General features: G+C 44.4%; 1 protein-coding gene across 2 annotated transcripts in view; it reads left to right on the forward strand.

Annotated features, from left to right (window-relative positions):
• The first annotated feature begins 8,515 nt into the window (after positions 1-8,515).
• The window catches only part of GNB1 (G protein subunit beta 1), a 55,072-nt gene continuing 40,005 nt past the window's right edge, over positions 8,516-23,582 (forward strand). Inside the window, exon 1 of one of the 2 annotated variants that reach the window (XM_058161077.1) lies at positions 8,516-9,151. The gene's annotated coding sequence lies outside the window, so the exon portion shown is untranslated. Of the gene's footprint in view, positions 9,152-10,866; positions 11,046-23,582 lie in introns of those variants that run through there. The other variant, XM_058161078.1, reaches the window with a different exon arrangement.

Genomic DNA, 23,582 nt, shown 5'->3' on the forward strand with positions numbered 1-23,582 from the left:
ATTGTTCCTTGTCTGGCCTTCGGGTGCTTTGGAAAATAGCCCTTCCTCCTCTCTGTGGCAGCCCCTCCAATATTGGAAAACAGCTATCCTGTCTCCCCTGGTCCTTCTCTTCACTAGACTAGCCATGTCCAGTTCCTGCAACCGTTCATCGTATGTTTTAGTCTCCAGTCCCCTAATCATCCTGGTTGCTTTTCTCTGCACTTTTTCTAGATTCTCAACCTCTTTTTTTATAATGTGGTGACCAAAACTGGATGCAGCACTCTAGGCGTGGTCTTACTAAGGCTTTATAGAGTGGTATTAGTACCTCCCTTGATTTTGACTGTATCCTTCTGTTAATGCAATTTAGGATTGCATTGGCTTTTTTGGCTGCCACTGCACACAGCTGGCTCATATTTAACTGGCTTACTAAGCGATTTACCAACGATTCCTAAGTGAGGCGGTGCTTAAGTAATTTTTAACAAGCAAAGACTTTATCGCCTTTTTCGCCAGTCACTGCACTCGTTAAGTGAGCTGTGTGGTCACTAAGTGAATCCAGCTTCCCTCCCTGACTTTGCTTGTTGGAAGCTGGCTGGGAAGGCTGCAGAGGGCAGCCTCAGGGACTCCGTCAGTAAAGATTAGTTGCCAGGCACCCAAATTTTGGTTGTGTGACGGAGGCGATGCGACGGCCCGTAAGCGTGAACCTTGGCCACCAGTTATTTTCGCCCCCCCCAATGCCGTTGTAACTTCATACGGTTGTTAAAACAAGTGGTTTTAAATCGAGGCCTTCCCGTAATCCCTTTGTAAAAACCATTAAACGCAGAAGTGTCACACCATCTCTGTCCCAAAGTTTAAGCTTAAACTTCCTGAGCCAGATTTTTAACCTTAAAAAAAAACAAAAAAAACCAGACCCGAATGGCATCTCTGTTAGAAAAAAAGAAAAGAGGCCTTTTTAATAAGGTCTCCTTTTAACAAATCCCATTGCGAGGGTGCGCAAACTTTTCAGCTGAAGATTGTGCTGTATTATGAAACTGTTTACACGCGTCTGGCCTCAGGGACGGCGCGGCACCTTAGGGGAAATTTGCATGTTGGCTCTGGCGCGTGGTTGCGCGCAAACGTCCCATTTCTGGAGCCACAGGTGTTTCGGGAGGGTCTCTAGCCAAACACTGCTCCCCTGTCAATAGAGATGGGATTAGATCCTCAAAGGACTTCTACAGCTGGCACTGATGATGTTACCTAGTTTGGGTCATGAAACTTCTGCAAGGAAACAACCAAGCTCAGAGAGCCCCTGGGAGCTCACAATCCACTTCCACCTCTTCCTCCTCTCCTTCTCCTGATGATGTTACCTAGTTGGGTCATGGAACGTCTGCAAGGAGCCAACCAAGCTCGGAGCGCCTCAAAGGCTCCCTCATTTCAACCCCTGAGCTACGTACAAACATTCTCGTTTATTGGGACTTCTACGAGCCCGTTGGGGTGAGGGAGGAGCATTTTTTTAAACTGTATGACCCGTTTAATAAGGAAAATAAAAACGGAGACAATTTCGGCCACTCTTAAGCACGGGGCCCTGCCCGTTTGGAAGTGATCGACGGTCATTTGTAAGCCAGTGATCAATTAAAGCCGGGGGGTAAATCCAGCATCTAGAAAAATCGGCTAGAGAGAAAGAAATACACACACACACACACATATATTTATGCTGCTGCCTCAGCCTACGCTATAATGCAGCTTGTCGCTTTTTTTAGCTCGGCTGCCAACGATGTGCGAACAGAGATAAGACTTAAATGATAGATTATTTTAGGGCAGGAAGCCCTGGACCATGATGGGTTAGAGATGGCAATTTTGGCTTTAGTGGGATATGTACACATATTTGACCTGGGCTGCTTCCAAGCGTCCGGAGAGGGTTGTTTGTTGTTTTTTTGATGCAAAAAGAGACCAGATTTTAGGTTCAGGAACTAAAGTGACAATCCCATTTTTAAAAAAAAAAAATGAGAAGGATGGAACGAAACAGGCAGAAAAACAGCAAGGAATGTTTTGCTGTAAGGGTCACGCTTTGCGATGTGTAATACGATATATTTCCACCCTTTCCACCCTTATACTCAAATAATTCTAGTTGATTTCACAGGTTGATATGTGAAAGTCGGGGGAAGGAGGAGGAGGAGGAGGTGGGAGGGGAAGGAGGAAGAGGGAGAGGAAGGAGGAGGAGGAGGAGGAGGAGGAGGAGGAGGAGGAGGAGGAGAAGAAGAAAAGGAAGAAGAGGAAGAGGAGGAGACAACCCAGTTTTGGAGAAATGCTCGGGTACGGCACTTGGAGGAAGAATTATTCGAAAGAAAACCGAGGCGCTGCGGCTAAAATTGATTTTGAGGGGTATTGAAAATCACCTCCCATGTTTTCAGCGGAATTACTCAAGCCGAAAGAGAAAAGGAGGAACTTAAGGATGTAACCAGAGGCCCTGAACCTGTCACTCCTTCCTCTCTTCTCCAATAACAGAATATTGACGAGAATTCAGTCAAAAAAAATCCAAAGGAGAAAACCTCACGTGCTAAGAGTACATGACCTCTGTAAACGGCCACCTATTCTCTGACCTCTTCCTACAGTTTTGCTTTGCAGATCTCATCGTGGTGAAGGATTGCTTAGAAAGAAGAAGGCTCGCAAAATATTATCCAACTATTGGCACTGAGGCTTCGTACGGGGGAAGCGCGAGGATCAGTCAGGGGGTCTCCGTTGCCAAGCTGGGATTGAAAATTCAGAGCAAGAGCTATCAAAATCCGTCTTCTTGGTGGTTTTGGGTAGAAGGCCGTAGAGCCAATCTAGATTTCCTGCGCCCAGATCAGGGGTGGGCTGCTGGGGGGTTCTAGCTAAGATTCTGTGCAGTTTGGAGAACCCCACAAATCCCACACCTGGCTGGCCCCGCCCCACCCAGGACTCCCCATGCAGGGCACACGCGAAAGCTCAAGGAGGGCAAAAAACGGGCTTACCGGAAGTTCGGGAAGGACAGAAACGGGCCTCCAGTGGGCCTCCAGAATCTGGGGAGGCCCTTTTTGTTCTTCCGGAGGCTCGAGGAACGCCTCCGGAGCCTGGGGAGAGCAAAACACCCTCCACACAGTATGGTGCAGGAGGCCAACTTGGCCACACCCACCACGGCCACACCCAGCCAGCAACCGGGCAGAGAACCCCTTTGCTAAAATTTTGGAAGCCCACCTGAGGTCCCAGATGCCTATTTTCAATTCCTTCCATGCTCAGCGCGAATTGTGGGAACGGCATCATTTTGTCGTACCGACGTGGGAAGTGCCTGGATGGCTTTGTCCCACTGATTTCAGTCATTTCTCTACTACTAATCCGATTTATCCCTACCTCAATTGGCCGGATTCTTGGGACTTCCACAACAAACCCATTCCAACGCTTACAATACAGGCAAGTCCTCGGTCCTTACGACCACGGCTGAGCGCAAAATGCGTGAGGTGAATTTGGGGCCCATTTTACGAACCTTTCTTGCCACCGTTGCTAAGTGAATCACTGCCACTGTTAAATAAGTAGCACGGTTATTTGGTGAACCTGGTTTCCCCATTGACTTGGCTTGTCGCAAAAGAGGAACTCCTGGGAGGGGAGGGGAAGGGTGGGAGGGGCCAGCCAGGAGTGGGATTTGGGGGTTCTCCAAACTCCAAACAGAATCTTAGCTAGAGGTTCTCACGAACCCCCAGCAGCCCACCCCTGTCACCAGGGCAGAACCCCTTCCTCATATGGAATTCCTCCTGCTGATGGTTTAATACTAAATTGCAATAAATAATAATACATCCTCACTCGCTGGTGTAATACCCGTCGCCTGTCGGCTTTCCGAAACAGATTTTAAACAGGTTTGGGAAGAGGAGGCAAATGAGAAAGGCGAGCAAAGGAGCGTATTTTTGCATAGCAAAAACATCACGGCTGCTGGGGGAAAAAAAAAAAAAGCACCTGTGTGCTTCGGCCCGCTCATCTTGCTACGGGCAGAAGGGTGCGGCAGGAATCAGGGAAGCAGGGATGAATTCGGTTGATTCCATCTAATAATAATAACAGTGACACGGTTGGAAGGGACCTTGGAGGTCATCTAATCCAACCCCCTGCTCACGCAGGAGACCTACGCTAGGGATTCGAACCGCTGAACTGGCGACCTTTCTGAGGCCACTAAAGGAAAGCCATTTACATGCCCAAACGTTTAAAAAAATTCAAAATTGCAAGGCCCTTGGGAGTCACGCTGGAAATATCAGAAATATTTGGTAGAGGTAACCTGCTTCATGGCTCGACGTTATGGGACCTTATAATATTAGCATTTATTCAACCTTATATAACATTTGTTCAACCTTATAATATTAGCATTTTTGTATTGCCTGCTATCTCCCGATGGAGTAGCTCAGTAGATTATAGTACAGTTCCTTGATTTGCGCCCACAATTGGGCCCAAAGTTTATGGCGTTCGCAGCGAGAACTTCGTTAAGCGAGTTTTTTGCCCCGTTGTACAACTTTTCGTTCCGGGAAAACACCCCAGTTGTTCATGTAGGAACACACATGTTGTTAACTAGCGGATCTGGCTTTCCCCCTGGACTTCGCTCGTCGGAAGGGTCACAAAAGGGCGGTCACCTGACCCCTCCCCTCCCCCCCGAAAACCACAACGGTCGTAAGGATGAATTCAGATTGCCAAGCGTGTGAATTTCGATCACGTGACCAGGAGGATTGCTGTAAAGTTGTACGAAAAACGGTCCTAGGGTTTTTTTAAAAATTCATTTATTTCATTCCTGCCCGCCGAAAGTTTTCTGGTGTGTGTTTTCTTTCGCAAAGCCATTTTTGTATTGCCTGCTATCTCCCGACGGAGTAGCTCAGTAGATTATAGTACGCAACTCGTGACAGACACCCCTGTGAGTTCTCTTCCCATTTGCACCGATTGCTCACTTCCGATTCTCCTATTTTGATTGTACGGCTCGACTAGAAACGACAAACTGTAAATCCAACCCCCCCCACCAGGCTGCTCGAGAGAAGATGCTGTTGGCTCTTCTGGGCCTCCTCTTCCTCCAAGGCCAAACCGTTGAGACCCCCATGCTTCCTTCTAGAAGTTTCTGCGAAACTTTTGACGTCTTCTTTTTTTTCCGGCCCCTTCTTCAGGTCCTAAACTGTAGACTCTGGATCTCCAGATGACAAGCACTCCGGTTGATTTCCACTTTTTAAAATTCCATCTGTTGTTTTGACTTGCGACGTTTTCTTTTTTCTTTTCCTGGTTGGGGATACTTATCGAAAAGCAGGAGTCAAATAAAGGCGAAACCACAGCGCCACCACATCTCAAACCACACAACACAACGGCGTTTGCACGTTTTCTGGATGTTTTGGGGTTTAGGGAGGGTCATTTAGGCTTTTCTAAACGCATTCCAATTTCTCTCTTCCAGAAATGCCTATTTTTTTTAAAATAATAATAAAAAAAATAGGAGACTGATTTGCATGTTCCACTGTATGAGTAGTCTGTGTCTTACAAGAGTTCGTTTAGTGACCATTCAAAGTTACAACGGCGCTGAAAAAAAAGGGACTAGTCTTAGACCCTTTTTCACACTTACGACCGTTGTGGCATTCACATGTGATCAAAATTCAGACGACTGTTAACTGACTCGTATTTATGACGGGTTGCAGTGTCCCTTTTTGTGACCTTCTGACAAGCAAAGTCAGTGGGGGAAACCAAGTTCGCTTAACAACCGCCTTATTAACTTAACCACGGCAGTGATTCGTTTAACAACGGTGGCAGGAAAGGGGGTGAAAAAGGGGCAAAATTCACTGTTTCGCTTAGCCACATAAATTTGGGGCTCAATTGTGGAGGGACTATCTGTAAGCTATTGTGGGTCACAGAAATATTTATCACCAGAAATTTGTTCTTCTTTGCAGGTTTCCTCAAAAGATGCTCCCTTACGGCTACTTATGGGTGCTTCAAATATCTGCAAAGAATACGTTTAGTATTTTCATTTTCTGTTTTCCCAATTCCTCTTTCTCTCTTCCTCTCTACAAATGTATTTTTAACATTCTTCCTTGGTGGCCTTGACTTTCGCTATGCTTCTTTCTTTCTTTCTCAGTTCGTTTTGTTCTGAATTTTTGCCCTTGGTGTCTTAAAAGGGTGATCCCTCACTTCATCATAAAAATTCAGGTAGCCCTCAACGTATGACCACCATTGAGCCCCAAATTTCTGCTGCTAAGTGAGGCAGTTGTTAGGTAAATTTTGCCCCATTTTACTAACTTTCCCAACATAGTTGTTGCGTGAAGCGCTGCAGTTGTTAAACTGGGCGGTGGTGGTTGGACTAGATGACCTGCAAGGTCCCTTCCAACTCTGTTAATCTGTTAAAAGTTAGCAATACAGCGGTTACATAAAACTGGCTTCCCCCTTGACTTTGTCAGAAAGTCGCCAAGAGTGATCACGTGACCTGGGGACGCTAGAATTGTCATAAATATGAGTCGGTTGCTAAGGGTCTAAATTTTGATCACGTGACCATGGGGATACTTGAACGGTCCCATCACTTTTTTCAGTGCCACTGTTAACTTCAAACTTCACTAAACAGACTCTTGTTCAGGACTAGCTGTACAGGTTTGGCTTTTGTTGTTAAACGATACACACTCACACCCCCAAGGTCGAGTGAGTAAAGAGGGCCAACGTTGGCCGATTTCAACTATCCAAGGAAGACTGGAGCTGATGAAGACTCAGATGGAAGATAAACAGACTAAAAAAATGGTATTCGTGCTTTTAAATGCTGGTGTTGGGGAGAAAATTCCTGAGAATAATCCAAACGGCCACGCAAACGAACAAGTGGTGGATCATAGAACAAACCAGTTTAGAGGTCTCGCTTGAGGCACAAATGATCGGACTCAAACTATGGTATTTGGGGTACGTTATGTGAAGACCCAACTTCTTTAAGAAGTCCATAACGCTGGGAAAAATGGAAAGAAAGAGAAGAAGGGGACAAGAAGCAGCAAATTGGAAAGTTGGTTTTATTTATATGTAAAGTACAGATATACTATTCCTTGTGGGGACTTGCATCCTACCTTTCATGCTGGGGTGTTAACATGCAATTATAATGTATAATTTGCATCCATTTATATGTACAGGGATCCATCTCTCTCCATCCATCCATCCCTCTACCCCTCCATCTATCTCCATCTCCACCCATCTATCCATCCCTCTATAGCTTTATCCATCCACCTATCCATCTCTCTCATTATCTATCTCTTTCTATCCCTCCGTGTCTTCATCATCCATCCATCTCTCTCCCTCTATCCATCCATCTGTATCATCTATCTCATATCTGACTGTCTATATCTGCCTATCTTTCTCTTGCCTATCTCATCTCTCTACCTCATCCTCTATGCCTGCCACCATCTAATCTATCTGCCTATCTATCTCTATCTCATCCATCTCATCCTCTATGCCTGCCTCTAACTTATCTGTCTGTCTGTCTGTCTGTCTGTCTGTCTGTCTGTCTGTCTGCCTGCCTGTCTTATCTACCTACCTATCTGTCTGTATGCCTGTCTATCTATCTAATCTCTCTCCATCTGCCTAGATATCTCTTATCTCATCTATCTCTGTGCCTGCCTCTATCTTATCTGTCTGCCTATCTATCTAGCTACCTATCTATCCTGTTTCTATCTGCCTAAGTTATCTCATATATCTCATCCTCTATGCCTGCCTCTATCTTATGTCTGCCTATCTCTATCTTATCTATGTCTGCCTATCTACCTCTCTATCTGCCTATATCTCTTCATCTATCTCTATCTCATCTTGTGCCTGCCTCTATCTTATCTGTCTGCCTATCTATCTATCTTGTTTCTATCTGCCTAAGTTATCTATCTCTATCTCATCCTCTATGCCTGCCTCTATCTTATATGTCTGCCTATGTATCCATCCATCCATCCTTCTACCTGTATCTCTTTTATCTTCTATCTATTGCTCTCTCTTCTGTCCACCCCTGTATGTGTGCACGGATGCAAATTACTCGTACGCTAGACGTGTATACCCCTGCAGACACATATATGTGCATGCTTATGGCTTACATGTATGTGTGTGTGTGTGTATGTATATATATGTATGTATGAATATGTATGTATGTATGTATATATACGTTTAAGCTGTATGTCTAGTCACAGTGTACATAACGTCTATAGAAGCACACACACACCCCACACAATCCCCATGCAGAGACTTTTCCGTATCCAGGGGCCATATCGACCACCGGCAGCCCTCCTTCCTTTCCCCCCTTTTCCTCCACCCTCCCAGGCCCTCCGGGGAGAACCGGCTGCCGTTCCCCTCAGGGGCGTCGGAGGAGGAGGAAGACGAGGCTGAGGAGAAAAAGCGGAGGCCCGAGGGGCGGGGCCGCCGGCGGGGTTTCCCGGCCGCGGCCGCAGGGGCGGGGCCCGCGCCTGCGCGCCGGCTAGGAACACCCTCCTCCTCCTCCTCCTTCCCCCTCCCTCCCCACTCACCCCGCCCGCCTGTTTGCCTTGCCTGCCTGCCTGCCGCGCCCAGGCGAGACGCCGCTGCCTCCTCTCGGGGTTTTTTTTTTTCTCCTCCTCCTCCTCCTCCCCTCCCTCAACCCCTCGCGCGCGGCTGTTCCGGCCTCGTCGCCTTCGTCTTTCCCCCCCGGCCCCCCTCCCGCACGGACGGCCGTGAGGAGAACTGCGCGCGCGGGACCGACAGACCGGCCGGACGTCGCCTCCTCCTCCCCCCCCCGGAACGTGCCCGCCCGAGCGTCTTTCTCCTCCTCAGCGGGGCTCCCCTTTCCTCTCGTCGACTCTTTTTTTTTTTTTCCCCTCTCTCTCTCTGTTATTCTCTATTACCCCCCACCCTCACCCCGCCCGCCCGCCTGCCCGCGCGCCCCGTAATTGCGGTGGTTGCTGCGGCCGCCGCCCTCGTTCTTCCCCGGCGGGGGTCTCGGCCGGGGCCAGCGGCCTCCTCGGCCTCCCGGCTGGTTCCTCCTCCGCCTCGCCGCTTTCTCTCTCTCTCTCTCTCTCTCCCCCACCCACCCCCAACTCTTCTTCGGCCGGGAAAGGCGTTTCAGGCGCCGGGGAAGCGCCGGGAGAAGGTCGCCCGCGGCCGGGCAGCCGGGCCGGCGGGGGTCGCCCGGGGGGCGCCTGAGGAGAAAAAAAAGGAGGAGGAAGAAGAAGAACAGCCGCCGCGTCCGCCCAGGAAGGTGAGGCTGAGAAGAAAGGAGGGAAGGGGAGGTTTGACATGAGCTCCCCATCCCATAATATCCCTTCCTTTGCTCCCAGACCCCAATTTCCCCCCTTCAAGACCCCTTCCTCCCTCAGTCTGTCCCCCATCCCATAATAAGCCCTTGCCCCCGCCCCATTCATTCTCTTCCCTCCTGGAAATCCCATAATAATCTGCCAGCCCCCAAAAAACATTAGGCCATTTTGCCCCACCCTTTCGCCCTCAAATTCAAGCCCCTCCATTCTTTTCTCCCCACCCCCAATTTGGACCCCAATGAACCCCTTTGAATCCCAGGCACTGCATCTCTGGCGACCCCCCCAACACCAAAAAATCTCTCCAATAAATGCTTCCTGGAAAATAATGATGATGATGATGATGATGATGATGATACTCATCATCCAGGGTTATTTATTTTTATTTTCCTCCTGGTTCAATCCGCCTCTCTTCCCCCTCTAAACAATCCCCCAAATTGAAATGCAAGCTGGCTCTTGATCTAGAAGAACAGAATATTCTCATTAAATCATTCCATTGATTGATTATCCATTTCAATCAAACCATTTCAATGAATCAATTATTTTCCCTCTTTTGTCTCCAAAATGCAACTCACTCAGTCCCCCCTCCCAAAAAAAAACACCACACACCTAAAAACCATGCTTGGCTCAGCTTAAGCATGGACTAAATATATGGACTAAAGCCCCCCCCCAATATCCCATCACTGCCTCCCCTAGATCTGATCAAGACCTAAAAGTAGGATCCCCTTTTCCTCCTCCCCATCTTTAGCTCTCCCTCCCTCCCTCCCAAAGACCCCAAACCTTTTCCCCCCTCCCACCCACTATCCACCCTAATTAATCATTTCATTTCTTGATTTTTAACGGGATTTCAATCCATTCCTCTTCGCATTCTGCCCTTTGATTTTATTATTATTATTTTTTTGGCCTTGTCCTTCTTTTCTGGAGAGGGCGTCTCCTTATGTGTCTGTCTCCCCTCCCCAAAATTCCATTTTAGCCAAATCATGCTCCCCCTAATTTTATTTTATTTTATTTACCCAGGCTCTCTTTTCCTTCAGACCCACCTCCCCTTTTTCCAATCATAGATATTGCCTTCTTTTATTTTTATTTCTTCTTCCTTTTTTTTTTTTAAGAGCCTCCCTCCCTCCCTCATCCCCGGGTGACTAAAATGTTCTTCCTTTCTCTTCTCCTTCCTCCCCCCCCTCCTTTCCTGTTTTCCCCTCTTCTCTGGGCCGCCACCATTTCTTTCCCTCCCTTTGGCCATTTTTCTCTCTTTCCCCTACTTCTGCTTCTCTTCCCCTTTTCAAATCCTTCCACCCCCCCCCCCAAACCCTCAACCAACCCCTGCACATCCTTTTCTCTAACCGGTTCCCCTCCATTTTGCACTCTCCTCCCCGAAATCTCAGAACTGTGGTCCTTTCTGATCCCTTCTTTCGGGTCTTTGGGTGGGGGGGAAAGAAGCCCAACCTTTTTATTTTTTTTCCCCACCCCAGATTGCTGACATAGGGAAATCAAACCAAATCCACACCGCCCCCTTTTTCCATTGTCTCCATCATTGCCCGTCCCACCCATCAAGGAAAGGGGAGTTTTTTCCTTGTAGGCAGAGACAGGAGGTGGAGTGGGGGGGAAAGAGGGAGGGTCTTTTCTGGCCCCTGAAAAGGCAGGAAAAGTGGGAAGGAAGAGGTGCCAGACCACAGAGGGGGAGAGAAAAAAAAGAAAGAGAGATGCTTGGAAGAAATTTTCCAGAGTATTATGTGTATTTGGTATAATGGTGGAGAAGATTGCTCGCGTGAAAGGAACTGAAACCAGGGCATCGGTCTAAGTTTTTTAAAAAATGGAAATTTTGCTACTTCCTCTCTTCCCATGGTAGGAAAAAAAATGCTTTGGGGGGCACAAAGGGGTGAGAAACAGTGAGGGGTTTTTTTTTTGGTTGTCACTGTCTTAATTGTGCAATTTCGGCTGTCTTTCTTTTTTTAAAAATCCTTGTTTAAAGTTGCTTCTCTGTTTTGATAGGCGTTGTGCAATTTATTTTTGCCATCAATGTTTCAGCTCTTTGTGGTTGCTAAGGGGATGCGGAAGGATTGTGTTTTTTTTAAAGGCTTTTTTTTTTAAATAGCAGTGCAAATTAAGGAAGGTGGCTTTGGGAGGGGTAACAGGGTCTGGTTTTTTTTTTTTTTTAAGGAAGGGTGGGGAAGGCTGGGAGTTTCGCATGGTTTTAAAGAACCGGTAAATCTGAAGGAAAAACAGGGTTTCTTTAGTGAAGCGGCCAAGGAGAGAAATGAGAATGATCTACAGCCCCTTTCCCGGCTGCCCATTTGTCATTTCTGACAATTAGCTAAAAATTTAATGTGTGTGATCTTTTCACCACCATCTCTTTATGTAAAAAAAACGAGCCCTGGGATTGCCTCTTCGCAGCTTTAGACATGCAAATGTTTCTTTTGCCAATTTTATTTTATTTTATTTTTTTAAAAAAAGCCTTCCTGGAAAAAAAAAAGGGAGCCAGCAGGTGACTGGCTGGCTGCTTTTCGAGATCCAGAGGTGGGAAGGAAACCTAGAAACCCCCTCCCCCCTTAATTGAACCCCCAATTCCTTCTTTTTTTTCTTGGGTCTTTTGAGGGTGCAACCCGAAGGCAGGCTATGACACTTTCTTGTGATGCTTTCCTGACCAGCCCAAGCTTGTAAATAAACCTCCGTTGCTGCCTTTCACACACACACACACACACACACAAAATGAACATGCAGACAAAACCCGATCTCATCTTTAGCCTGCCTCCTCCTTTCTGTGATTTATTTTATTTTTTTGAGAGGAAGAATTGAGAAAAACGTTTTGGTCACCGCAATATCAGGAAAGAGTGTGCTTAACATGCTCTCACCCTGGTTTTTCTTTTTCTTTTTTTCTTTCTCCCCCATTTTTTCTTTTTTCTTTTCTTTTCTGGAAATGAATGGATGTTTTGTGCTTGGAACCGGGGGAACTGCAACAAGATGGCGTTTACAGGAAACATCTCTCTTCTGCGTTTTTTGCAAGTCCCCGGCATCACTCGCTGCTTTTCCCCAAGCTTCAATCTCGCAGCTGGAAAGAGCTTTTTCTTTAACTTTGATTTGTCTCCTTCCCCCATCGTTGACAGATAGTGCTTTGATGGGGAATTGGTTTTGTTTTGTTTTGTTTTAAAATAAAAACTTTTGTTTTTTCCCCTCCCTCCTACTTTTCTATTAGCCGCGGGGTGGGTGGAGTAGTTGATTAAAATTGTTACAGACTGGATAACAGATCAAAAGATGGAGGAAACTAGGAAGGTTAAGACCTAAGTATCCTTTTATAAAAAAGGTTCTAATTATTTATTTGGTAAAGGTTACCTTGGTTTTTTGTGTAAACCAAGTGGTAGAATTTGTACATCTGTTAAAAAAAACCCCTGAATTTTTGCCCTTTGCCAGTACGTGTCAGTTTCTGTAAACAGCAGTTTACCTGAAATTATTTCATTAAATAAATATCAGTAGCTAAATGTCTTGTTTTGGTCACTTTTCCCCAATCACATTTGATCTGTTGCTTTATTGGGAAAACATTGAATTCAGTGGGCCTTATCTGTTTAAAATAAAGCCCAAATTCCTATTAAAGCCCAACAGGGTTTAAACAAAAAATTATTCCAAAATATTCTGCATTTTTCCTTACAGTTTAACTGAAGATTGGGTTTATATTGCTGCCCTGAATACTTTGGAAGTATGACAGTTGGCATGAAAGTGATAGTCTTAATTTAAAAATCCAACTATTACAATTGTATGGGTTGGATTCCCAGCCTATATCTGAAGACTCATTAAGACAAAACAAATGTTTATTTAGTAAACCTAAATCCTGAACTTTTAATAGTGCTGTAGCCAAAATACTGAACAATCAGCAAAGGCAAAATTCATCTAATTGAAACAATATAAACAAAAGCAATGGACTATTTTTTTTTTTAAAAAGGAATAAAATAATCAAGCATTTCTGGAATAATTTGAATATGGTTGAGTATTTATTTTATTGTACTTTGATCTCTGGTTTAAATAGGAAACAGATTAGACATGCCTTAACACAGCTTTTAATGACATAAACCATTTTCAGGTTCAGTTAACCAAATATTTTATCGTAGGTTTTAAAACGTTATTAAAAACTCTTTTTATTAGATTTGAGTTTGGAATCAGGCTTACTTTTCAGGGCCTGTTTCTCTTTCTTGTCCTCTCTAGTCCAGTAATTTGTGATTAAGGTGCAGTTTGCATTGTCAGTAAATACAATGTCATGCATACATATCTTCGTATTTTCTATCTTCCTGGTTTTTGCCATGTAGGCCCAGGCACAACCTAAGATGAAGCTTTGTTAGGTCCCAGATGTTGTGTACTGTAGACTTTCTTCCTATTTATTTTTGTAGCTGTTTGGTCAGCTTGCAGCAAACAGTGTCCAACGTACAATTGTGTACAATTGCCTGTGTTAAAAATCCTAAAATCTAATCGAATGATGCTTTGCATCAGAATGTTGTCGCTGTAACCTAATGGGTCCGAATTGTGCTTGATAAAAAGGAAAGCAAGAGAGTGGGTTGGGTACATTTTTGAGGGGCCGGACTAAATCAAAATTAAATAGGCTGTGGGTTTTATTCTGCAGGTCAGTCCTTCCCTTTAAGGGGGTGACAGCTGACAGTTAGCAACCAGCTTTGTGAAACACCAGGAAGTTAGTTCCTCATTGCATGAATAGCAAACGTCCCCGGAAAATACGATTTTTTTTCAAGCTCAGTAGAGCCAGGGGAAGAGATTTTGACTACCTTTCAGATGGATCTAGAACTTGGGTTTTGAAAATAGCCTGTTCTTGAGATGCCTGATTTGTCTCAATTACTATATAATGCAATTGGTTTCATTAGTGCAGTTGGTTTCCCCCACTTTCCCAATTTCTCCCTCCCTCTCTCTCTCTTTCTCTCTGTCCTTCCTTCTGACAACTTTTTTTTTTTTTTTTGGCCAAATAATCACGCTTCTCCAAAGCCCTGTAGATTTCCTTGCCTGTCTGTTTCAATTGGCTCAGATTTCAGTCCCTGAATAGGATTAAATTCTTACTGTCCATGGATTTTGGCTTTGCTTTAATGGATTGGTAATTGATATTCTCAATTTTAATATCCAGATGTAGCTGTGTGGCGTTCTGGGTTGTGCTAATGCTGGCCTGAGAGAGAGAGTGGGGTGGTGGTGGTTAGAAAAGAGGATGGATAATCTGGAATAGCAGTTATGATTTTTGCAGGAAAAGGGTGGGGGGGGGCAGAGTCCTCCATATTATTCACTCCACCAGGAAGTAAAAGGAATAATGGGAATTAAAGAGGCATATGCTTCAGGGCCATTATCTTGAGAACATTTTGAAACAACTTCAGAGCGGCTGGCTTTTAATATTTTGAGTGTTGAGTTGTTTTTATGTGGGTACTACTGAAGTGGTTATTACAAGTGGGTTCTAAATTGAAGGGCAGTAGGCAACGGGAAGGGAAGGAAGGAAAGAGAGGGAAGGAGGCAATGAAGGAGAAAGAGGAAGAGAAGGAGAAAGGAAGGTGGGAAAGCGAGGAAAGGGGAAAGGAAGGAAAGAAAGAAGGAAAGAAAGAGGGGAGAGGGAAAAGAAGGAAGGAAAGGGGAAAGGGAGGGAGAAAGGAAGGAAGGAAAGAGGGGAAAGGGGGGAGAAAGGAAAGAGGGGAAGGGAGGGAGGAAGGAAGGAGAAAAAGGGAGAAAGGAAGGAAGGAGAAAGGAAAGAGGGGAAAGGGAGGGAGAAAGAAAGGAAGGAGAAACAGGGAGAGAGAGAGAGAGAGAGAGAGGTAGGAAGAAAGGGGATAGGAATAAAAGAAAAAGGAACAGAGGGGAAGAAAAATGATAAGAGGCAGGCAGGAAAATAAATGTGTGATAATTCAGGAGAAGCTTTGTTGAAAGACAAATCCCCAAATGAATTTCTTGATAAAAGATAAAAGATCAAAATCACGGCCGGCACAAAGACTACTAGCCTACAATTACAAATAAGAAAAAAATTTCCTATTAGAAGAGAATATGTGACTAGAGATGTAAGAGAAGGGGAAACAAAACTGCGGTTGGATTTTATTTTATTTCCCTTAAGTTGAAGGCCCTGTCCAGGATCATAGCATTATATAAGCTTCAGGCCTGACTCTTGTCATGGTGGCCCAAATGATGGTGGCGATTGCCTAGGCCAGCCGCTTGGAAGACGTGCGTGGGACTCCAACTCCCAGAGTTCCCCAGGGCTAGGGCGGAATTCTGGTCGTCGGAAGTCCCGCACGGCTTCAAGGGGCGCTCAAAGATTGAGAAGCACAAAAGGAGGCTGCTTCTCGAACAGCTGCAGCTGCGAAATAGGACTGAGGTAATAAAAGTGAATATGACAACATTTGCCAGGTTGTCTGGGTAGGCTGAGCTCATGATTTCCTGCCTTCTTGGAATCACTGTTCTTTTGAAAGGAAGTAAAGATAAATTCTGTCCCCCCGTGAATTGAGAGTCTCTTTTTTGACTTTTTTTTTTTAATTTAAAGCAACCGTGCATTCCAAACCTCTAAAACACACACTTCACTTCTCTAGTAAAACCCCCAGTCTCGTTTTCCTTTGTTGGCCATCTGGCATTTTTTTTTAATTTTTTTTTTTTTTTTGAAGAAGTAAGCTAGGGAAATAACTAACTTGGGAGTCTTTCCTGCAATTTGAGGCCTGCCAGGCTGGGGAATTCTGGGACTTGAAGTCCACACATCTTCAAGCTTGAGAAACGTTGGGAAAATAATTCCAATTTCTAGGGCAGAATTTATAGAATTCCTGTTAGTTGTTTGGTCATTTAAGCCTCATAGATGGAGGTCTTGTACAGGTGATCCTCAACTTACAACAGCTTTCACTTAGTGACCTTTCAAATTTGACACTGGGGAAAAAAAGACTTATGGCCGTTTTTTCACACTTATGACCATTGCAGCCTTCCCCATGGGTCATGTGATCAAAATTCAGACACTTGGCAATTGACTTGACTCATATTTATGATGGTTGCACTGTCCTGGGGTCATGTGATCACGTTTTCTGACAAGTCAAGTCAGTGGAAAACCAGATTCACTTAACAGTTGTGTTGTTAACAACTGCAGTGATTCACTTAACAATTGTGGCAAGAAAAGCCGTGAAACAGAGCAAATTCGCTTAATGTTTCTCTCAGCAACAGAATTGTTGGGCTCAGTTACGGTCGTAAGTTGAGGACTACCTGTGCTTGCTCGACCTACCAATTGAAGACAATGTCCCATTGATAGAAGGGGGGGGGAAAGGCTTTAGATAATTTTTTTTTTAAATCTCAGTAAAGCAAAAAATCATTGCAAGGAAAAAAAATGGATGGGGAAACTGTCAGTAGAGACAAGAACAACATACATCAGAGGTATCCTCAGGACAGGGTCCAAAAATTTGAAGATGGTGGCTGCGATGGTGCGAGTGAAGCTCCATCCACTTTTTATATGCATTACCCATAAAAATAGGCAGAATTTAGATCGCATTGCCTTGACCCAAATCTTGAATTTTTGCACCATGCCTTCCAGCCAACGCCTGGCAAAGAAGCATTGATTTGCTGCTAATTTTGCAGTTCGTGGCATCTTCCTTCCGTAAGATGTTCTTACAGGCAGTTGCAAAAGACAATATTGACAAAAAAAAAAAAGTCTTGATGAGGAGATGCTTATCAAGGTAAGGCTTGTAAGTTGATTCCATTATCAGCTGATCTGAAGCAAGTTAGCATAACAGTTTTGCTGCTGCTGCTGGCTTGAAGGCACATAATATGCAGAGACAGAGTTCACATTTTCTGTACCGTGGGCGGTGCAATTTTTGGTTTTCCAATTTGTCCCCACCCCCGCCTGAGGTTCAGAGGGGTTAGGTGGGAAATTCAGTTTTCATTCCCCCCCCCCCAGCAGTCTGGAAGGAAGTAATATCTTTTGTCAAGTCGGAAGAAGATCTGCAACTTTTGATACAAATTTTTTTAAAAAAACAACAACATCACACTGTGTCTTAACCTTGAACAAGGATTATAAAACTGTCCGTCAGGGAGGGGGGGAAAAAGCATTTTCTTTGACACCTGTCAAAAGTGGCTGGTGTATCTTAATTTTGATCACAGAGGGGAACTGAAAGTATGTCAGCCTTTTGATAGAAAGTGATCCTGAAATAAGAATTTGTTGTTGTTGTTTTTTGTTATTATTATTATTATTATTATTACAAGTCAGCTCCCTAGAATATTCAAATTAGCAAAAGCACCATTCCTGGGATTAATTTCCTTTTTCACTTTTGCCCATCACTTAGGATGCTAAAATTATGCAAACTTCCTTCAGCATGTCTGCATTCATCTCTTCATATTGCATGGGTCACCCAATCAATTGTGTTATGGCAAACATCTTTATGAAGACACCAGCTATTGGTCGCTAGCTCAGCATTGGTTGTTCTGATTGGTTACAGTTCTCTTGGGATTTTTTTAAAAAAAGAATGCTTTTTCGATGTTGCTTGGAAATATCAAGATAATCTATCCTTCAGGTTTGAGTGTTTATTACTATTATTAAGAAGGCCCAGCTGTCTTAAATAAGCAACTTCTTGAATAAGCTGCTCTTGTGATACATGGAGAAAGAAAAAAGAAAATTATAACTATGAATCCAGGAAGATGGTTAATGGTTGATAAACTCATCAGAAACAAGATATTGATGGAAGGTGTTGGGACTTGTGATGTTCTAAAGCAGGTGTCTCCAAACTTAGCAACTTTAAGACTTGTGGACTTCAACTCCCAGAATTCCTCAGCCAGGAGTTGAAGTCTATAAGTCTTAAAGTTGCCAAGTTTGGAGACCCCTGTTCTAAAGTCTTTATTAGTTTGATAGCATGTTGTATGGGAATGTATGTATGTATGTATATGAATATGTGTGTGTGTGAGAGAGAGAGAGAGAGAGAGAGAAATGGTGGCTAACATCTGCCACAGGTGTGCCTATAGCACAGCTGCCCTGCCATCTGTAAATATAGAATAATTAAAAGAATAGAGGTGATTTGGGCCCCTTGCAGAGTAATTACAAGATAAGGCGATGTACAGAAGCTAGAGAACATTATAATTGTAATTGACAACTGATGTCAGGAGGTGTCGGGGCAAAGATCAATCTTGTGTTTAATTTTTATAAGCAAAATATCTCTTATTCTATGTGTGAAGTGCAGGTTATTAAGCCCTGGCTTTTATTATTATGACAGCTTATCAGTTCTAGTTTTAATTATTTGTGAAATCGGCACTTTGTATGTTCAGGAACAGGTCTTTATTGCTTATAATTTTATGGAGGGAATGAGTTTTTTCCCCCTCAGATTCTTAAAACTTCAAATAGAGGTATTTGAAATTCAAAAGTCTCCCACAGCATCCCAAATCCCAATTGTGATTGTTAGCATTTTAGACATTTTACTGGATAATAGGGTAATGGTGGAGGGAAATGAAATGAATCTAGTTTAAATAAACAGAAACCATCCAAATGGCTAATTTGTCCACCAGATGAGACTCTCTAAGTAATAAATGCTTGATCAAATATTTAAAAAGGAGATATATTCTTCACACCTTGTAGAATGGACTAACAATGGGTGTCCTCCCAGCTTCATAGAATTTTTTGGGGGGTGAAATTGTAAGTGCATGTATCATATTTTCCCTGTCCTATTTTCAAAAGCAAAGCTGTAACATTCATAGGAACCTATGAACCAATGCAAAAGGAATTTGTTTCCCAGAGCAAAATTAACACGATGAAATAAATTCTATTTAAAAAGTAAAGGCACTTGACGTGCACCTATAAGAATCCCTTTTGAGGACGCCTCTTAACAATTACTGAATCAACAGGGATATCTGTGAAATTTAAAATAACTCCTCCTGCCATGCTATGCAATTATGTTGACATTATTAATCAGACCGTTCCTTTCTTTAAAAAAAAAAATTGGGATCTGTAAAATAAGTGCCATCAAATCTTCCAACCTTGTTTCATGATGGCGGAAAATAGGAAGCATATTTTAACACTTGTTTGACTTTCTTTAAGCAATTGTATAGTCTCCAAAACAGGAGAATAATAATTCTTGGGAATTTCAATCTGGTGACTGCCATGTGTGGCTCATTATTGATTCCATTTTTATAGCATGGTTTTTTTTTTTGATAAACTACCTTTCTGTGTAGAAAATAATGTTACTGTTTTAGAACCTGAATGACGCAATGCAAGGAAACCGTGTTTCTCCTCCCTTCAATTAAAGACATTCGCTGCTAATCAAAAGCAAGGAAATGGTGTTTGTAGAGTATCCGCCTATTAAGTCTTGGTGGCCAACTCTCCGAAGGAGCCCAGATTAAAATATCCCAAATAGATGGAGGTTTTTCCGGAGGTCTTCCAGGGAAAGGGGGATCAACCATCTCTCTTGGATCTTTAGATATTATTTGATTTTAGGATGTGAGAAGCGGATAGTTTCCCACTTAAATCAAACGAGGTGTGGACTACAACCCCCAGAATTCCTGAGCCAACATGGCTGGCTCAGGAATTCTGGGAGTTTAAGTCTACCACTCACAAAAGGGCCATCGCTTCCCGCCCCGCCCCGCCCCCCCGGACTTAATTTTAGCACCCTCAAAGCCAAGTTGGTTCTGCTTTCACGTGCTCACATGTGCACACTTAACACAGAAGCCTTTCTGCATGACAGGAAGCTGAGAGTTGGGAACACCTGCTCTAAACAGGAAGTGGCTTGCAAGGTTTGCCAGATGGGCCACGCCAAGCTTTTCTTCCTTTCCCTATTCTCGGTTGGGTTGGTTCTCTGGACCATTGAATCTGGCCAAGGATGCAGCAATATAAGACAAGGAGACCTTCAATAGGCCAACAGGTTGTTAATCCCCTAATTTGGATTTGTCTTGGATAATGCAGATGGGTTTCACGCCAGATAAGACTGAGGTCCCGAGCCCATTGCATAATGTGGCTTCCATGTTTTATTCTGTGGGGGCTCTTGGTGTTCTTTGAGCTTGGTTGTTTCCTTGCAGATGTTTCGTTACCCTAGCTACTAACACTGATGATGTTACCTAGTTGGGTCATGAAATGTCTGCAAGGAAACAACCCAGCCCAGCGAGAGCACGAAGGGCTCCGTCCCGAGCGACAGATATTCTACCCTTTATCCTGTTTATATGACCGCGCTGCTTTGGGATGAGTCTGGAGGGGGTAAAACTGAGTAGGAATCATCGAACATTTTTCATATTTCACATTTTCACATTCTCCTCTAACTCTGGTTCAAACCTTGACAGGAGGAGGGCTTTTATATCTATTTTCCCCTCCCTGCCCGAAAGTTACCCAACTGCCTTCCATCTTTTGCACACAGTGCATTAATAAAAGGCGAAAAGCTCAGCTTTTCAACTCTAGCATTGTGTGTCAGCCTCTCCCTTCCCGCGCGCCTTGCCCCTTCCTTCCAAAATACTTCCACCAGTTGCATAAACACAGGATGTTTCATTTCTTACAAGAACAGGGCCATTCCCATAAATGGTGAGAGCCTCCTGGCAACGCAGCCCGGTTCACCTCTTGCAGAGGCTCCAGAAAAATTCCCTCCTAACAAATTAGGGCGCTTGCATTTCTCTTAATCGCTGGGGGGGGGTGAGGAGGGAGGGAAGGGAGAAAAGGGTTTTTGATATCTCAAGATCGAACTGAAGAGGTGAAGTATTGTCTTCCAGGTTCAGAACATGGCCAGGTTTTTTTTAACCTTCTCTGGTATTCTTTCCACCTTTGCTTGTTTCTCTCTCAGTAACCCTCCGAGGAAGAGATTGTTTAAAATTGTAGGCTTTCGAAGGAGATCCGAAATTCTCAGCCAAAAATTCTCAGTGAGCCCCATAAGAGCCATTGCATTGTTTAAGGCAGGGGGTCACCGACCTCTTGGGAGCTCAGGGACCACTAAATTCATAATTTTAAATCCCGCGGACCACTAATATGATCTGCCTAATGAATGGCTGGGCGGGCGTGGCTAGGTGGTCATGTGACTGGGTGGGCGTGGCCAATTCAATGTCGCTCATGTCGAGGGGCACCTTGCCGGCCTCTACTCGCCCTCCCCTCCCAGCCACTCTTTGCCTCTCTGCCTGGGCTCCTTAGGGCCCCAACAGGAAGCAGTTGTTGGAACTAAGCAGCCAGAAAGAGTTGGCCAAACAGCTCAGTTCAAATTGGATCTGACCGAGAAGGAGGCTGAGCAGAAGCACCTCACTGAGGACTACGAGCATAGGCTTTCCAAGCAGAGGGAAGACCTGCGGGAGTGCAAGGCCAGGTACCGGTGCCTGGAGGCTCAGTGGGCTGAGATGGTCAGCCAGTTCCAGGCCATGAGGCAGCCCCACTGGAACGAGGCCCTCCGGCTCTTCGCCACCAGTGGCACTTCCCTCCAGCCTTTGCCCAAAGCCCTGCACCAGGAGGCCGAAGCAGACCCCAAAGTTGTAATTTCTGCCCCACTTTGCCCCTCACAAAAAGACCCTGAAGGGGGAGACTCTGTAGCAACACAAACGTCCATTGCATGTATCCCACCCAGGGGGGCCTTAGTTTGAGGGTCCCTGATTTAGTGCAATATAAAAAAATGCACTTATAATACAAAAATGCAAAATAATTTTTTCTGCGGACCACCAAAATTTTCTCACGGACCACCGGTTCTAGCACTGCTCTAGCACTTGATTGTCTTTCAAACGTGTCAACTTTAGGATGGGCGGAGTTCCAACTCCCAGAATTCTGGGAGTTCAAATCCACCCATCTTAAAAAAGTTGACAAGTTTGGAAAAACACTGATTCAGAATTGATTCTTCTTTCCAATCTTAAATCTCTCGCTTTTTTTTTTTAAGGCAAAGGAAAAGTGAAATCCAGTCTCCCTGTGGAGATGACTGTGCTATATTTTTAACAAAAGTTCAGGGTTCCCTAAATTTCCCCTCTCCTTTCAGCACAAAGGAGATCAAAGTGGAGTCTTCTAACAAGAACAACACTCACCTGGTTCAGTAACAGTGAGCGGATTGCGTTTATCCTCAAAGCGAGCGGCCACAAATGTGTGTTACTGAAAGGCTAAAATGGCCTTGATATCACACCTGATTGATATTTATGGGACCAAACAATCATTAAATATGGAGACAGACAGTCTGGCATTAATGGACTGGAGAGGCTTGAAAAGGGAATGGGATGAGGCTAAAACCTTGAGGAGTTACTGTTTGCGTCAAAACCCCCCCCCAAACATTAGTAAAAAGATGGCCGACATCCACAGTTACAGCTTTGCTCTGAAACTGATGCAGGTTGAATAAAAAAATATATATATTCCACGCTTGCTATACGATCAGCCAACCAGCTGTTGGGCCACATCTGGGAGCCAAGGGGTTGATGTAAGCAAATTATCCCACATTGCTTCCACTTTTCTGTGCAGTTCTTTTTTTTAAAAAAATTCATGAAGTATATTGCTTTTGGCATTTGCTTCCCCGGCTCGTGATGTTGTTAGCTGATATAATGATTCTTTCAAGACACATGTCTGCAGAGAGCACTTTCCAAAACCCAAACGTATATCAATGGCTTCTATTTAGAGGTGGTTGGTAACCAACCGTTTTTAGCAGTGCATGCACAGAAACCCGGCAGCCTATACAAATTAAATGGTAAGGGCGCGTCTACGATTTTAGCGTTCCGATCCGACTTCCTATTTCTCAGCTGGATCACTGTTTTCTTGTACATTTTAGGTCCCTTGGCGCAGAAGCGTCTGTGCCCGCATGTATGTTTTAAAAGGTGATGTAAGAGGCAGTTGTCAGTGTGTTTAGTTGCTCTGTGGTATTATATTCTCTATAGATGTCTCCAATCTGCAATTTAGTCTCTAACTATGAATTGCTTCGAACAGGGGTCGGCAACCTGCGGCTCTGGAGCCGCATGTGGCTCTTTCACTCCTCTTTTGCCGCTCCCTGTCACTCAAACTATGCGACACAATGTGCCAATGTGTGACACTCACCGGCCCACAATTTATTGAGCTGTTCAACGCCCCCGGTAGGCCAACCATGGATAAATCCAAGAAAAGAAAAGTTTCAGAAGAAAACAGAACGTTTAATTCAACTACATATGCTAGTTTTGTGGCCGCTCAAGAAATAGTCAGGCACCGGAAGGGTTTTGTGACTCCCGGTGTTTTCTGTGGGAAATGGGACCAAATGGCTCTTGGAGTGTTTAAGGTTGCAGACTCCTGGTTTAGAATGACATAGAATCTGAGGGCTGGAAGGACCTTTGAAGGTCTTCTAGTTCAACCCCCTTATAACCATCCCGGATAAATGGTTGTCCATACTTTTCTGGAAAACCTCCCGCGATGGAGCCACCCACATTATGGGTTATTATGAAGACCCATGAAGGCCAATGAATTGGGAAGAGGTATTTGGGGAAAATGTGATGTGAGATGCCTCTTTGGTGGCA

The sequence above is a fragment of the Ahaetulla prasina genome, chromosome 18, assembly GCF_028640845.1.
Source record: "Ahaetulla prasina isolate Xishuangbanna chromosome 18, ASM2864084v1, whole genome shotgun sequence".
Lineage (NCBI taxonomy): Eukaryota > Metazoa > Chordata > Lepidosauria > Squamata > Colubridae > Ahaetulla > Ahaetulla prasina.